Here is an 18022-nt window from a genome sequence, read left to right on the forward strand (position 1 = left end):
AGGCCCTGAATTCTATTTTCTATTTCCGAGATATGATTACGCTCATGGTAGTAATCCTCTAAGTCGTCTAGCAGCTCTTCTAACTTAAATGCTCGTTTACCTTGAGCAGCTTCTTTCAATGCGGTGTCACACAAACCCGCCATAAAATGTAATCGAAGACTAACTATCATGCATGACTTCGTACAATTAGTTTCGTAGGAGTCGATTTGCTCCTTAATTTTCAATATCCTCTTTTTATAATCAGGAAAGGTCTCATTCGCTTCCTGTTTCAATGTTTCTACTTGATTTATAACTGCCTCGATGCGTATAATATCCCCAAATTCCTTTAATAAATTCTGCTTAACCTGTGGCCAAGCATTTGCGTTAATTCTATGTATTGCGGCAGCAGCTCTGCCTTTTAGTTTTAATAGAATGATATAAACCAGTGGAGCGTGTGATACTCCTGGTATCTCCCAAGCAAAATGCTCGATATGATAAACGAACGCTTCTAGTCCGTCTAGCGATCCATCAAATTCTGGGATGCACTGCATGGCATCTGCTTTTGGAAACGTGTACTCCATTATTAATATAAAATTTTATATATATTTCTTAAAAAACAATAAAAGGTATTGCGGAATAAATACTGTAAGACTATAAAAGGCTTATGTAGCCTTCTTCCTCTTTTTCCTAGGTATCACTAACGATTCTGTTGACCAGATGTGATAACGTAGCGTGACCGACTCTAATTTCTTCGTCGCGCCATCAAAAAATCTGAACACCAAGTTTCGAACCATTTAGTGTCAACGGTTCAACGTTTATCCTTATTAATTAAATAAATAACTTTAGGTTTAAAAAAAAAACCATTTCTATTTAGTGTAATTGAATTAATCAAAGATTGTAAATGTTTACATTAGATGGCGTAAGGTGCCATTCCTTATTCATGAAATAATATTTTAACGTAAACTTCCAACATTATATATCTCTGCCGTCGGTTACTATTTACTCTACCGGTGGATATGTCACCATCGCTGCGCGCGTTGCGCTTATAGATGTATCCATTTTTTACCCTCTTAGCAATTCACCGCTACTGGTAAGCCATGTATGGTAGCAAAACGTTCTTGCCATTGGCCATTAAAATTGATGCTTACAAAATACGACCTTGGCCGTGGCTGGCACAGCTGATCGCAATAACACTGCAAAATTCATAAACAGAGACAGCGTACCCAACAATTAGTACAACTGACTAACTTTTGTATGCAACGTGTGAGCGCGCAATTCGTAGTTACCGCTCTCACGCTCTTTATTGGACATTAATGAAATGTGAATTTACCCCATGATATTTGCTAACGATAACGTAGCCACCCGTGTGCTAAAATTCTCTCTTAGAACAATTAAGGTGAGTCCCATGTGCGCAATTCTGCGAGTATCTGTTTGCGTTCTTAAATTCGATTTGCTAGCGGTGTTACCGCCCGTTTGCTTCCCGCTCTGCCACTTTAATTATTTTGTTGGGCAAATGAACGAAAATCGCTTGCGTGCACTTGTCGTGCCTAGAGTTTTATTGCTAGCCGTTTGAGAAATAAAATCACCCGCGCAGCAGCGGCGCGAATTGATTGTTTATACAAATTGGCCTCTCGACCCAAGTAGATGTGATAACCTGTAAATCGTTATTATTACGAACCACTGAAGAATTGTTACGATTGTAGTTCGCCTAATGTAGTCTCCAAGGTCATTTCTGTCTCCTAATGTGTATCTCTCCGTCGTTCTCTTCTATCGTCAATAGCTCCTAAATGGTTTTATATTTGGTAACTTTTTGTTCTATCAGTTTAAATAAAAATTCAATAGATGTTAATTCACAAATTTTACTGCGTCGAACGATACGTAAAAAATACTCTTCCGTCAAAATTTCAGCTGCAATACTTAAACATAAAATTTTCTTACTGTGTGCTTCTCACCCGAATATCCTTGGTATAGGGCCGGCCATTGTCGTGGACATCTCTACTTTAATTTCCACTACGTAACTTCGGCACCTTCTTAATACGACAATTCACAGTTGTCTGGCTATTCCAATATGTCTGGCTGTTCCAATATGTAGAGGCCGTAAAGGTGTTAATAAGTCACTTACTGCATGTGTTTCTTTTTTTTTTCCCCGGCCGTTATCATTAACTGGCTAATTGCGAGATTTGGTTCCGTTTTTTATCTTTGGTCTTCTTCACTTAAGACATAAAAAAACACAATAGGGCACTTTTAGTTTTTTCCGTTCTTTTAACACTTATTGAAAGATGGAGTTAGAATTAATTACTTGCAAAACACTGTAATTGTTCACCGACAAAACCGAAAACCGTATGCGCATTCAACAAACCGTTCAAAACACAGAAAATGCTCACTTGATACTTATTAAAATCAGTTCCCGGCGTGGGACGACCCTTTGTCACCAAATGCGTTAACCACGAATGTCCTTGCAGGGTTCTTTTCCTGAACCGCCTGTCACCAAATGTGTGTACTCCTATCTTCACGATTTTCTAGTTCAGTTCTGGATGATGAAAATACAAAACGCGCAATGCGCAGCACTTCAGCGACAAAATAGTTGCGCTTTCACTTAGTTTACTGCTACCCTCACGATTTTCTAATTGAATTTTAAGTCCACTCGGTCTTTATATCCACTCAGTCAGAACCGGCGTTTGTTTTTTTTTTCGCTGTCACCACATGTGTTCAGTGTTTAAATGTATTTTGTTCTTCTCGTTGTAGTCTGTGGTCAATGATTGTGCCTAGCTATATTTCAAAACACTTTTTTACTGACACTGACCGATGTCTGACAATCTTCGTTAACTGATAAACTGATTTTGTTGTCTTGCTTCCATCGCATGAAATATAATGAGGTGTTTTGACAGTTCACTTCCATGCAAAAAGCGAGAAAAGAGAACACTTTTTGTCGACGTCTTTTCTCGATTTTCGTTTTTCTTTTTTTCTTCTTTCACTAGCAGCATTACTTTCCAAGCTGCTGACCTCGATAAATCGTTAAATACTTTTTCTTCAGTTCTCTTTTTTTTCCTTTTTTTTAAATAACACACTCTTTTTCCTCCGCGAGCACTACTTGGATTAAAACTCCGAAAAACTATTTCATTTTTCACTGAACCACAGATACTTGAACCACTACTTTTTCTTTTTGCTTCCTTAGCGTGATTACTACGACCGAGTTCACGACCGCGTCTGACTCCAGAGATACGTGCGAAGATTAAAGAAAAGATTCAATGGCGCAGAAAAGACCACGCGCTGTCACCACATGTGTAGGTATACCTATTTCCTGGGTATAACCTACCAGGACTTTCTCCAGAAAACCCTGTACGCGCAATTGGCGCGGAATTAATACACACAGATTAACGTGGACTAACTGACTTTATTTTCGTACATCACTACTTAAATATACCCTACCGGTAACTCAGAGAGAGAGACTTTCTCCACTCTCTGTTTACCTTACTAATCTCTTAACCTAATCTAGTACTGCTAAAGTACAGGCGGCGTTTTGTTTATAACACAAAACTTGTTTATTTTGGTCGAGTTTGTTCGCCGGTGGCACAGCAGAAGGCTGCGCGAAGTTCTTTGCCACCTGTGGCATAATATGTTGATACATAGAGTGTTGACAGAGCCGTTCGCGGTCCTCTGTCAAGGGAACCAAATGTTTCGCCTGACTAAAGCATAGCAGAAGGCTATGCCCTCCTAGGAACAACATTTAACTTTAATTATAAGGCTCGTGACGGAGCATTGGGTTCTTCGCAGGGTGTGACGTCACACGACAATATATCTAACTAATGGTAGCAGTGGTCATAAGCTTGCCTTGCCTTTAACCTTGTGGCACAATATTTTGCTCCAGAAGCTTCTTGAACACGTCAATGAGCGCCTCTTGATATTGCTGGGTTGCTATGATCCTATCTAGCCATGGCGCATTATTGTTGCAAGCTAAAGGCTGTTGGTAAAATTGCCATCAGTAGACCTTTAAGGGGATCAGTAATGTTGAAATTTCCAGGAATCCGGTCCACAAGATCTGAAAACATTAGCAGTCTAGATTTTAGTTGAATCTTGCACGAAAAAGACAAAACACTCCTTTTGGGTTTGAGATTAACCAATCCCGGAGGTTTGCTTAGGGTTTGCAACAACTCCCTAGACCTCCCAGGTTCAGCAAAAGGAGGTTCTCCAACTGAATGTTCAGAGTCAGGCTCATCGGACGACAAACCTCGAAAACAGTTCGAAAAAACAAGTTTGGTGGGAGCGGCCTCTTTAAGCATTTCTGCGAAAGTGCGCCTCAAAGAGACTTCCTAATCTTGTCTTGGCGTTGTTTGTATGCGGGGCATGCGGAGTCTGCCCACAATAGAAGCACTGTTTAACACCTCCATCAAAGGCATCATCCGCGTGCTGCTCTCCTCATTTGCCATTACGTTCTTTATTGCCGCAGTGGACGGCCGTATGAACCAACTGCTTGCACTTATGGCAGTTCATTACCCGCGGTACAAACAAGCGCATGGGTAGACTGATTAGGTGTAAGTTTGTACATCCTTGTCTATCGGTACTGAGCAATTGCTTGCAATTCAGTTTCATTACCGGCTGAAGGTTGGAACTCTTGAAACGTCCGTTTCCAGTTTTCAGCAGTTCCTCGACGGTCAGGCTCGAGTCGGTGACCACGTCGTCGATCTCCACTGCGCGTGCCGGTACCCATGGTACTTCAACATGAGAAGCTCAAAAACAGCAATCTTGTTTGCTTGCTTGATGTTGCAATTTCAGATGGCATATGTAGTTCATTTTTTGGTAGTTTCCAGTAGGCATCCGAATCCGTTCTTCGGTTTCAGGAAATCACCTCGATTGAATATTTTTGGTATTTCTTCCGCAACCGCAAGTTGCCACTTGGGATTGAAAAATGGTGTCAGGGGTCGATACTTGGCATATGTGCATCGTCTTGATGATAAAATATTTATTTTGGGTGGTAATTGGTGATTAATGGGAACCGGAAGTCACCACTTTGAATATTGAAACGATGGAACACTCATATTAGGTGGTGTTCGGTCATTGTTGGGTGTTTTCCAAAAACCGGAAATCGTTATATTGGATTTCATAATTATTTCGATTTTTGACCGTTAGCTATCATTTTGATTCCAGAAATAACCATACTTTGTAGCATTTGGCCATTTTCGGTAACTAGAAGTCGCCATCTTGTATTTCTAAGTAGCGTCTGGATTTGATCTCTGGTCTCTTGGCATCATCTCGGTTCTGGAATGACTATTTTTGGCTGTATTCCAGCAACCGAAAGTTGCCAGTACAAATTTCAAAATGGCGTCTGGGAACGATTTTTGGCCTATGTCCATCATCTCGATTACAGAAATGCCCATATTAGGTGGTATTTAGTCATTTCCAGAAACCGGAAATCGCCATATTAGATTTCAAAATAACGTCTGTATTTGAATTTCGGTCTCTGGACACAGTTTTGGTTCCAGAAATACCCATATTGGATGGTATTCGGCCACTAGGGCTGTTGTCCGAAAACCGGAAGTTCAAAATGGCGTCTGAAATTGTTCTCCGGTTTCCATACTTAAGAACCCACGTATACAAATTGGCACGGTAATCAAGCTTGGTATTGAAGAATGTACAAATATCTAATTTGTACTCTATTTGTATCATTTATTCGAGAATAAGTCTACCGACAAAATGGGACGTTTACTCTATTTCACTTGTGTTAGGGCAAACCAACCAAAAAGTGGGTACCAGAATCAATGAGTGGTAGATGGAAAATGTATGGAGTTTGACAGCCACAAGAGCCTCCTGGCGTTTATAGATATATATAATATAAAAATAATAAGAAGAGAAGATGATGCAACATGCACAGCAAAGGCTATGCTGTTAACAAAGACCAAGTTTATCACTACAATTTGACACTAGTTTCGATGTAATGTTTGCTATCTAGGAGGACGTGACAAGTGGCTTCAAGTTGTTCCTCTTTTCGTTCAAAATAGCCCTCATAAAACATTCTAATTTTTCGGCACGACGCTCGCCAGGGTGCCAAAAATATTTAATAAAGGAAATTTCGATACCTAGGACTTTCATGTTCTAGGCTACAATTATAATTATGATGATGGTTACTCAATGAATCTTGAATTGATTTGAAGATATATTTTGGATTTATTTCAACTAGTCATAATTTCAACTTATTCCTCTTGCTTTTCCTGAATTAAATTTGCAATCGTTCATCATAAGTAGTTTAAAAACATGATTAATATTTCGAATGTTAATTTTCACAGAAATAAAAAAATAATATAGAAATATAGAAATTTTTTGCAGCACGGCCAACCATACCAACTAATAATAAAACTTAACAGTGCGCTAAATAAAATCGACCAATCAGAGAGGGCTTTCACTTTGACAGAACTTTGGGTGATTTTTGGTTTCTCTTGTCACATCCTTTCCTCGTTTGCTATGAGAACATTATTTCTAGAGAAACATTTCAAAAGGTCCTATCTGCTTTGACCGATTTTTTGATCGATCACTTTCATTCAATCACCACAACTTATTAAATACCTTCTATGACACCACATCTGTTCAAGAACCAAAGAACCAAAGAACCAAAAACGAGGCAAAATCTCTTTATTTTAAGTATCGACATCTAGCGGTGGAGAGCATGCATTTTACACTCGAAATTTCATTACGCTTATATTCCATTCATTCAACAAAAGGACTGTATGAGCTCTCGCCGCTTTTTCATCGAGAGAATCCTTTGTTCTCCCCGGTACTGGTATAGCGAGGGTGCCTTTCCATGATAAACGTACAGTACCACCCGCATACGTGCAACGGTTTTTATGTAGATATATTTTTAATGAATTTCATTGTTGCCCAAGTTGAAAACTGAATATCTTGACTAACGACAACCAATTTTTACATTGTACCTAATGAAGTAAGCAGTGCTTGTACAGCGCGTCTGATATGCATTTCTAGCAATGTTAGGTATAAAAAACGGTACGAGAAATAAATATTGTCGTTGATCGAGAAATTCGGTTTCCAAGTCCAACGAAAATATTCAACTAACAGGTTAAAATAGTTTTAGCAGTCGTGAGGTGTACGATCCAAGAAAATTTGTTAGGCAATGTGTGTATGGTTGAAAGATTTTTAGTTTAATTTGTTTCATTGACGTTGATTGTGAATTGTTACTGAATTTCCACTTTAAAGATCTCTTGAATGCGATCCTGTCTTAACTTGATTTTGATAGATTCAACTATTCAAGATCACCTTTTTGCCTGGTCATTAAAGCAAAAAAAATAGTTTTTTGGTACATGTTCAAACTATTGGAGTGAACTGTTTGAACGATGCACTGTAAAATCAATGTAGGATGGAACAGCAAAAAATGAATGCGAAAGCTTGGGCACTGATTTGCTGCAGAGTTTTGTTCGAAGTTGCATATCTGTTCTGTGATGACACGTTATTTGCACGAGTTGATAGCGGAGGGATCACTCTGACCTTCTACATGAAAACCTCGGTTGGGAGAGTAAGGCCTTTGTCATGCCGTAAGTAGAGCTGTTCATTAACCTACGGCAAGAATCTCGCCCGATCGCTCGTGTTGGCGTTCAGCATGACAGAGGCCTAACTAAAGCTGAACCATTACCAAAATAAAAAGACGCTCCGTAAAAACGATGAAAGCAGATAGGGCCTTTTGAAATGTTTATCTAGATTTGTTACATTCTATAGAGTTCTCCAAGCGAAAACACACGAACACTACGACACGGCCCGCTTTACACTGTATATTAAAATTTGTGAGAGCGTGAATCAAACTCGGTAGTTTTTTATTCTCTCTTTTAGATGACAGTTCTCACAGGTGACAAAAAATTCTTACAGCTAACGAAGAAAAATCGAATACATCGCACTAATACAAACGCGCCTGGAGAACTCTATAGGTTTAGAAACGTCTCATAATATGGTCTATCGCGACTAATCTCTAGTGCTCTTGTGCTCTGGATCTTTTGTCAGTATGAATTGCTTCGAACAAAAAAAAACAAAATGGGCACACTAGCGAGATTACTTAAAGAACTAAATATTATTGTTCCAGACGGAAATCGAAACAACGACTTGCGACTTTCGAATACGAACTTTGAATTTCGCTATACAGCGCACAAGATACGACATTATGTGCATTGTGCTTAACCCTCTAGTGCCCAAATTAATTTTCAGACGGACATCGAAAAATTCACTTTGAAGCTTTATAAACATTTTTTAAGTATCGATTGGAGCTCTTCAGAGGTGCAACTGAAGACCGTCTAAAGACGGCACTGGGCACTAGAGGGCTGGAACAATAATAAACTTATACACAAAAAAAATAAAAATAAGCCAAATATGCGTATTTTTTACCTAAATCAGCCCCTCTATGCGGGAAGGTATCTGCACGAAAGCCATCATTCAGGTAAAATTGGATACCTTGAATATCGATATCAAAAACTCCATACAAATTTTTGCACAAAATTAAGTATTCGCATTTTATTAAACTGTTGCGTCGTTTTCACCAACTTGTATGCGTGTTATTTGCCTAAACCAGTGAACACATCCAGGTGTATGTAAATTTACGTAGTTTTGACGTGTTCGCTTGGTAATTTTTTTCTGTGTGTAAAGCGCAGTATGCAGTTCAAAAAGAAATGCATTTTCCTATCTCAACCTCATGTAAAATTCAGGCACTGAATCAGGCAATGAAATTTCTTCTCATGGGCAGTACGCAGCTAAAAAGAAATCATAAACTGAAAGATTTTTGCACAAAATTAAGTATTCGCATTTTATTAAACTGTTGCGTCGTTTTCACCAACTTGTATGCGTGTTATTTGCCTAAACCAGTGAACACATCCAGGTGTACGTAAATTTACGTAGTTTTTACGCGTTCGCTTGTTTTTTTTTGTGTGTAAAGCGCAGTATGCAGTTCAAAAAGAAATGCATTTTCCTATCTCAACCTCATGTAAAAGAAATCATAAACTGAAAGAGAAAACAAAGTTCACTTGGTATGGACACTGCTGTGAAGCGAAATGTCACTTGTTCTTGCGCGGAATAATGAGCACTGACATTATTCAGGTACTGAAAGAATCAGCCAGTTAATTGGTCGTCTCACATCAGATCGCGTTTGATAAACAAGTGTGTTCAAGTGTTTTACGATAAAAAAAAGCGAAAATCATAATAATAACTAGAGGTCAGGTCATCACAATCGGAAACGAAAAACAACCGGAACTACCGATCACAAAGTTAATGTATTTAATATAAATGAAAAACGTGTTTGTTGTTACAGGAAAAGAAAAATCACAGGAAGGTTGTATGCAAAGCCACGCCCGCAAGGTTGAAGTAGAATACTTTTACAAGAAAGATAACCCGGCTGCTTGCGTGTCAGTCATTTTTTCTAGTAAATAAACGTTGACCGTTCATTGGCAGTATTGTAGTTTCTCTTTGTTTGATATTCTGAATGAAGTTTATTGAATATTTTTAAATTTTGTGCAAATGAGAAGTTAAAGTGCTGCCGAATTGTAATATGCACATTTAATACAACATCATTAAACGGAACGGAACAAAGGGTACGGTTTTGCAGAACGCGAATGACGGCGCGATGCGATTCGCCTTTTCGTGGTGTTGAAATTTACTAAATTTAGCTCTTTTTGAGGCGAAGTAGAGCTATACATTTCAACACATTTCGTTTTGCCGAATTGCATCGCGCCGTTATTTGCGTTCTGCATGACCGTAACCAAACACTAAGCGACGCAAACACGTAATAATAGTCAGAGTATGCATGTAGATGAAGATAATTAACTTTGGATTATAGCGCAAAACGAGAAAATATTAACTCTTCAAATATTCATTTTCGTTCTTCAAATTTCAGTTGTTCAATTTAATATCCGATGAAATGTCTGTTTATTATCTGATGAAGGCTCTTATATAGGCCAAATGATGCATTCCCAATTTACTAGGTCCATAACTCTGCCGACCGTGCTTGGGAAAGCAGTTGTATAACGACCAATCAGAGGTCGAATTTTGTGTTTTGACAAGGCTTAAGAATTTTCAATGGTACAATAGTTCGAATAATAAAATTGCAATTTCATGCATTGCAACAGGTCTTAGAAGATTTTCTAATCGATTGCTGCAAAAACGAAGGCAATCCATCGAAAACTAACTGATTTATTGGCATTTGAAATTGGACATATTTCTCACTTATTTCAGTTTTAGATTTTCATTTCACATCCCTATGTATCCGAACTTCCTGAGAGAAGTATTCTACTTCAAAACGTGTTGCCGACTTGCTTGTTACAGCTTCGTACTGAGGGGTAGGAACATGACATCTTATGGGTGAGGAGTAGGAAATCGTTACTCTCAACACCTCCGCTCAATTTCCGGAACCTGAGAACCCTAAATTGGACCGATGTTCTCGGAACACACCTGCTGGCAAACCCTTTGTCATAATGTCTGCGAGCTGCTTACCGGTTGGAACATAACAAACTGTAACAAACTGTTGAATCTGTTCAAAAACAAATCGATGTTTGACGTCAACGTGTTTTAGTCGACCAGCATACCGTTCCTCTCCAACAATTTTTATGGTTGATTGATTGTCCTCGTTATAAACAATAGGATTCTGCGGCTCTTTTCCTAAATCATTTAACACTCTGGTCAGCCAAACACCGTTGCATACTGCAGTGCACAGAGCCACCAGTTCAGCCTCTGTTGACGACAGAGACACGGTCGATTGTTCCCGAGTCAGCCAACTAACTGTACATCCATACACTCGAAAGATATATCCGGTCAATGATCGCCTGTCTACAGCATCATTTGCCCAGTCTGCATCGGCAAACGCATCCGGTACTGATTTTGTAGTACCTTCTCGAAAAATCAACTCAAGATCTAATGTGCCTTTGATGTAGCGTAGAATTCGTTTCGCATAGCTCCAGTGCTGGTCAGTGGGGCAACTTTGGACCTGACTTAAAATATTCACTGCTGCACATAAATCTGGTCGCGACGTTAGTGTAACATATGTGAGGCAACCAATGAGTTCCCGATACGGTTTAGCTGTACGTTCGGACTCTTCCTCTTTCTTTAATCGCAAGTGACACTCCATGGGGGTTGAAACAGGTTTACACTCGAACATGTTGAACCTATGAAGTAGGTTCTCCAGAAACATACGCTGACTGATCTTGAGAATCCGTGTAACTTCACCTACATCACTCATCTCGAACTCCTTCTCAAAACATCGTTTTACCTTTTCAACTGCCTTCAACTTGCGACTAGCTACAAGCATATCGTCGACATACAGCACCAGAATTACCTGCTCTTCACCAACACCGCTTATGTAGAGACATTGGTCAGCCAAACTCCTCTTGAATCCAAGTTTTACTACAAACTCATGGAATCTCTCATTCCAAGCTCTGGAAGCCTGTTGGAGGCCATATAATGAGCGGTTGAGTCGGCATACAAGACCTGTTCCTCGACTAAAACCTTCGGGCTGGGTCATGATAATTTCCTCGGTTAATTTTCCATTGAGAAACGCGGTTTTTTCATCTAACTGGTGTACTACTATCTTTTCCTCGTTGGCAACGGCAAGTACAACTCGAACAGTTTCAAGTCTCGCCACCGGGGAATACGTTTCGGTATAGTCAAATCCAGGTTTTTGACTGAAACCGCGCGCTACTAGCCTTGCTTTATAGCGAGCTTCTTTGCCATTTTGGCTCCTTTTTATTTTAAAAAGCCACTTACACGTTATGGGAACACGTCCTTCCGGAAGTTTCACTAGCGTCCACGTATTGTTCCGAATAAGTGAGTCCATTTCTTTGTGAACCGCGTCATTTCACTTATCCCAATCTAATCGCCTTTTCATTTTTTCTAATGAACAAGAAAGATTTTCTACAAAACCTGCTACATTCAAAGCGAATCCTGTATAGTCCATCTCGTAATTTTCATGTCACGCAGGGGCTGTTCGTTCACGCATCGACCGACGTCTGCCGTTCTCAAAGCTATCTGTAGTTTCTTCCTAAAGCGAATTGTCAATGCAGCTATCATAACCATCTTCCTCAGCACTTTCATTGGAAATTACCTGTTCATCAACTGATTCATCATTTTCACTATCGGAACTGTTGTCAAAAACCTCCGCTAATTCAGGTGTTTGACGTACACCACTACTTTGCTTATTCTCAATCTGCGAAATCGAGTGAGTTTCGTTTTCAACAAATACTATATCACGAGCAACTACTATATTGTGTCGTCTTGTGTCCCACACACGATACCCATTATTTGAGTATCCCACGAAAATTCCTTTCCAGGATTTTGCATCCAATTTCTTGCGATGCTCTACTGGGATGTGCACATACACGTTTACACCAAAGGTGCGCATCTTCTCGACATTAGGCTTCCGTCCATCCCACATCTCAAATGGCGTTTTTCGTTCACCAATTCCACTAGATGGACTGCGATTAGACAGAAACGCCGCTGTCTGAACCGCTGAACCCCAAAACTTTTTACTTATTCCACAATCGTTCAACATAGAACGTGCTTTTTCCACTAGCGTTCTATTCATGCGCTCACTGACGCCATTCTGTTCTGGGGTATACGGAACCGTCCACTCGATCTGTATCCCCTTTGCCTTACAGAAATTCAAAAATTCGCGGTTTTTATACTCGCCCCCGTTATCACACCGGAAGCGAGATATCTTTTGTCCAAACTTTGCGCTCACAATTGCTTCGTATTCTTTGAAGAAATATGTTACCTGATCTTTCGATTACATCAAGCATACGACCGTGAAACGACTCCAATCGTCTATTAACGTCAGGAAATATTTTTCTCCTTCAATGCCTATTGGTGTCACAGGACCACAAACGTCTGAATGAATCAGTTCGAGAACCCTTGTCGATCGTTTACCTTTGCGTACAGAAAAGGGTTTGCGAGTTTGCTTACCGGCGATTCAAGACTCACACACAATATCACTCTCGGAATTTTTATCCATTTTAATATTAATCCCGTCGATCATATTGTTTTGTACAGGAAATTCTAAGTTTTTAGCACTCAAGTGGCCATACCGACGATGCCACAATTCCCACTTTTTGGGAACTTTTCCGCATGAGTACAATGACGTACTAGTTGGCTTTTGTTGGTAAAAATCCAGCTCATAGAGTTTACCAAGTCTGGCACCGACCGCGACCGATATCGAATTTCGTTCAATGCTAACAACACCATTTGCAAAAACGATTTGGAATCCAGACATTTCTATTTTTCGTACCGACAACAAATTAACTCGCGCTTCAGGAATGTATAAAACATTTGTAAGTTTTATTGGAATACTCTTACCATCAACCACCGTGAAAAGTTCGATCTCACCACGTGCCTCAGCAGTAATGGATTGCCCTGCTTTCGCCACAGATATGATCATCGGTTTCTCCATCGGAATCAGCTCCTTGAATAGACGTCGTTCATTTGTCAGATGTTCCGATGATCCCGAATCGATAATCCAACGAACTTCCCGTGCCTCGGAAAATTCACTCGATGTGCTTCCCATGAAACATACACCTTTTTCACTATTCCCAAAGTGTGCACTTGTTGTGGACTCCTTTTTCTTATTTTTCTTCTCAGGGCAGTCTGCTATTTTGTGACCCTCTCTATGACATCCGAAGCATTTCCATTTTTTTTTCTTTAATTGAGTAAATTTGCTTTTACTCGACCACTGAATGCGGCAGCTTCCAGTTTCGAAGGAGCTTGTTCTGTGTGCAAACCCTTTCGCTTCATCTCTTCATCAAGTAAACGCACTTTAACGAACTCTAAATTCAACTTTTCCTCTGGCATAGTTTCCAATGCAGTAACCACAGTATTATAGTGTGTATCCATCGTCAGAAGCAAGTAACGAACCACATCAATATCTGCTAATTTGACTCCAGTTGATTTATACTGTCTGACAATTCTCTCGAACGTGAGAAAATGATCCGCTAACTGTCCGCCTTCGTATCGCAACGCTAAAAGTTTCTTTTGCATATGCAAGCGGCTAGCAACACTCTTTCGTTCAAAAACGCGTTGCAATGCCAACCAAATTTCTCTCGGAGTTTGTTGGTCTTGAATGTACTCTAACATGCTATCATGAATTCGGGAAATCAGCAAAGACTTACAGCGTTGACCCTTCTTCGACCGCTTTTCGGTTGCCTTCAATTTAGCATCTCGTGTAGCAGTGTTATCTTCCGGCTTCACCACTAGCTCATCAACATCCGCAGCATCCTTATCAATGCATTCCGTTAACTCAAACTCTTCGAGTGTAACCTGCATTCGGAATTTCCACTGAGGATAGTTAGAACCATCAAACTGTGGCACAAGGGTAAGCTCTGCTTCTTTTTCCATATTTAACTATACGTTTCGATCCGATTTATTTGCGAACACTGGGGCCATAACCTAATAATAACTAGAGGTCAGGTCATCACAATCGGAAACGAAAAACAACCGGAACTACCGATCACAAAGTTAATGTATTTAATATAAATGAAAAACGTGTTTTTTGTTACAGGAAAAGAAAAACGTGTTGCCGACTTGCTTGTAGGGGTAGGGGTAGGAACATGACATCTTATGGGTGAGGAGTAGGAAATCGTTACTCTCAACAAATCATGCGCTCACTGACGTCCGGTATCATTACTGTGAAGCATTCTCAGCTGTCAAAATTCCGTTTGGTAAAAAGGGCAAACATTCGTGAACCTTATTTCTTTTCAACTGCGTACCACGCCTAACACAATCAAACCAGAGTCTATGTTTATAATAAGAGTCCCGCAAAGATGAAACCAAAGGAACCAAATCAGTGTCAAACGAGGGTACCAATCGAGCAATGTAAATAAACAAGGTGATAATGTTAGGAGTGGATGAAAAGTGTTGTAATTGAGCGTAATAAAGAATATGTGTTTTTACGAAGTTTTACTTATACATTTTAATCCAACATTAAACCTGTACACTGGTTCACTTAAATTTAACAAAGCATCACCGGTGTAATCTTTCAAAACTGTGTACCTTGTGAAGAATTTCAAAAAATGATATTTGCTTATGCATGGTGAAAAACAGAACTGTATAGTTCTTGGCAACAAACGGCACAAAAACTGTGTTGCCGAAACGATAGATTTTATCTTCGCGCGACTTTATATACACATAGACTCTGATAAAACTCTCTTCATCTATTCGCCAGACTATACATTAAATGACTACAGTTTTTTCCTGAAAATAAGGTATAGTTTTATCACTGGGTTTTTCCAGGGAGGCCAGATGATGCATACATCAAACACAAAAAGTGTGACCCCATGTATAAAAATTGTGTTGTGTATAGAGTTCAACAAACGTATTATTTACTTAAGTTTGAATAATTAGAAAATATTCAAAAATTCTAGTTTTAAATTTGTCCAACATTCAAGGATAATCCCTAACTACAGGGAAGAGTTTACGCATGATGCTTATAAACTATCTTTTACAACAGTATTGCTTGGCATCCCTTCTAACTCATCACAGAAGCATAAAAGGTTATAAAAAAAAAGCTCGAGAGTGGCTGGCAAAATTTCACTGGCCTTCTACTTCTTCAGTACAGTAAGAAATGTTCGCGTCGCAGCATTCATTACTTTGTCTTGCTGCCTTGAATTGATTTCATCGGTCTCAAGTTTAATTTGATGAATTTAAATACATACTTCCATTTAGTATTCCGTCTCTGATTGCATATTGAAAAGTAAATAGTGAAGTGAAATTGCTTTTTTATTGGATTACTTTCCATGTTCTGTAGAACGGAAACGATTCATCAGCAGACATATTTTTTTTATTATCCAGTTCTTCATAAAGTGTGTGGTCATTTGTTTCGAAATTTATAATGTGTTAATGAAGATCAGCCAGTTAAAATGGATTACCAGAAGTACTTCGATCAATGATTTAGGTCAGAAGTGGCGATTTTTCCCAAAATAAGAGCGAACGAAAAAGATTGCACAAAATTTACGTCTAGTTTAGAATGTGGTGGTGTGTACATTGAAGGAAGATGCAAATGTGAGTGCGTTAGGACCAACAAAAGGCTGCTCGGAAGAATATCAAAACCATTGCAAATGGTCTGTGTAATAGGTGAGGGGGAAACAGATCAAAGCTTGGCCAGTTTTTCTTTTTGTATGCGTCAAATGTAAAGCGTACTGCTCGCGATTAAAAATAACTAAAATGTACGATTCGGAAACCGCTCAGGAAATCAAAACCTCTACATGTACGTGTGATGTGAGTACTTATGATATTACTAGTTTTGAAATGTACCTTATCAACGAGGCGTTTATTTAACATGATCCAATACAATGTAACCATGTTGAACCGTTCTTTTGTTATCATCAGCATTATACTAATTTGAAAATATTTTCTCATGATTTTGTTTTTTTTTTTGTACCTAATGCAATAATCAATTTTGTTGAACTACTAAAATGTACAACTTTTGTTTATAAATATCGCCAGTATTTTTGTATTACGTGGTGGAAATTGATGAAAAATTCCAATATGTATATGTATTAAGGTCTACACCATCAATAAAACAAATTGAAATTATAAGAATCTCTTTGGTAGTTTGAACGTTGTGCGTATTATTTTCTTCTGGCAAAAATCTCGATTTAAAACTTTAACAATGATGACACTTATATCTTTTCGAGGAATGTGCCTGAATTCAAACATAACGGATTTTTTTTCGCTTTTTATCACCCAGCTGGCTGGACTGTAGGCCGAAATAAAAGAACATAAATTTAGAGAAACATTTCAAAAGGTCCTATCTGCTTTGATTGATTTTTTAATCGATCATTTTAATTAAATCACCACAACTTATTAAACAACTTGTATGGCACGTTATTTGCACAAGTTGTTAGTGGAGGGATCACTCTAGCCTTCTGAACGAAAACCACGCTTAGGCGAGTTACTAAAGCTGAACCATTACTAAAATAAAAAGACGCTCCGGAAAAACGATGAAGGCAGATAGGACCTTTTGAAATGTTTATCGAGAAATGTCACCGTCAATTAAATTAAAGTTAGTGGACAAATTCAGTTGCATCAGGTTTAGTCGAATTAATAAGCAGTTAGTTTTGTTTGTAAATGAAGACAATCTTTTTCAAAGCGTGAGCCAGTTTGTGAATAGCGTTCAAGATGGAACGTGTCTGTAGCGAAAGTAAATTTAATTCGGGTTATTCGCGTTGAAAGAGATTTTGAAGGCTGTTCGCACCTACGTGAACTCTCATATGCAATTGTCAAAATGTGCGTGATGACAAAAGCAAAAATATTTCCTTCCTTCTTTTTCGCATGCAAAAACCAAACAAATATCAGCAACACCGTCAACGCGAATTGCGTTTTTTTTTTTCTACCAAATTGTAATCTGTTTGAAATTACGTGATTGCTAAATATTCGATGTCTGTAGCGTGAATTAAAAACGATTTTATAATTCAACCTGAAATAGTATAACACAACTCTTTGATTCGTAAACTTCAGGATACTGTTACTTATAATTATTTTAAAATAACGTCCAATGTCTCGATATGCTTGACATCACGTTTAGAAATGTTTAAGCAATATTTATCATCATTTTCTGTTGAAACCCCATTGGCATTGGTGCCCACTGGTCCGTAGTATTTTTCGCCGTTTTACCGTGCACACCGCTACTGAAGGTTACTGATCATCACACAAAAAACTATCGCTACAAAGCTGTAACGTGCAGTTATACTTTTGCAGCAGCTCTTTTCTAATATTCTAGAAAATATGATTAGTCGAAAGTGGAAGACTACATGTCGTAGTTGAAATACGTATCTACGGATAAGTAATGAAGCTGGCAAATGTTTGACCATATTGCAAATATTAATAACTTAACCACATGAAGGATAACAGTAACCAATATGTTGTTGGATACATAAAATGTTGGACAATTTTTTCATCCACTATTTATCATTATTATTTCATTTCTCAGCTGTAAAAATTGATAAAAAGATTCAAGGACAAATTAACGAAAACGATGAACCAATCACATGCGAGCATGCCTAGCACAGAAGTCATGAATAGACTA

General features: G+C 38.7%; 1 protein-coding gene across 9 annotated transcripts in view; it reads left to right on the forward strand.

Moving 5' to 3' along the window:
- Window positions 1–15535: 15535 nt before the first annotated feature.
- The window catches only part of LOC129720969 (mucin-2), an 85113-nt gene continuing 82626 nt past the window's right edge, over window positions 15536–18022 (forward strand). For 7 of the 9 annotated variants that reach the window (XR_008727322.1, XM_055672943.1, XM_055672948.1 and 4 more), the window contains exon 1: window positions 15536–16212. The gene's annotated coding sequence lies outside the window, so the exon portion shown is untranslated. The remainder of the gene's footprint in view (window positions 16213–18022) is intronic. The other 2 variants (XM_055672944.1, XM_055672950.1) reach the window with 2 other exon arrangements.

The sequence above is a fragment of the Wyeomyia smithii genome, chromosome 2 (genome assembly GCF_029784165.1).
Source record: "Wyeomyia smithii strain HCP4-BCI-WySm-NY-G18 chromosome 2, ASM2978416v1, whole genome shotgun sequence".
Classification (NCBI taxonomy): domain Eukaryota; kingdom Metazoa; phylum Arthropoda; class Insecta; order Diptera; family Culicidae; genus Wyeomyia; species Wyeomyia smithii.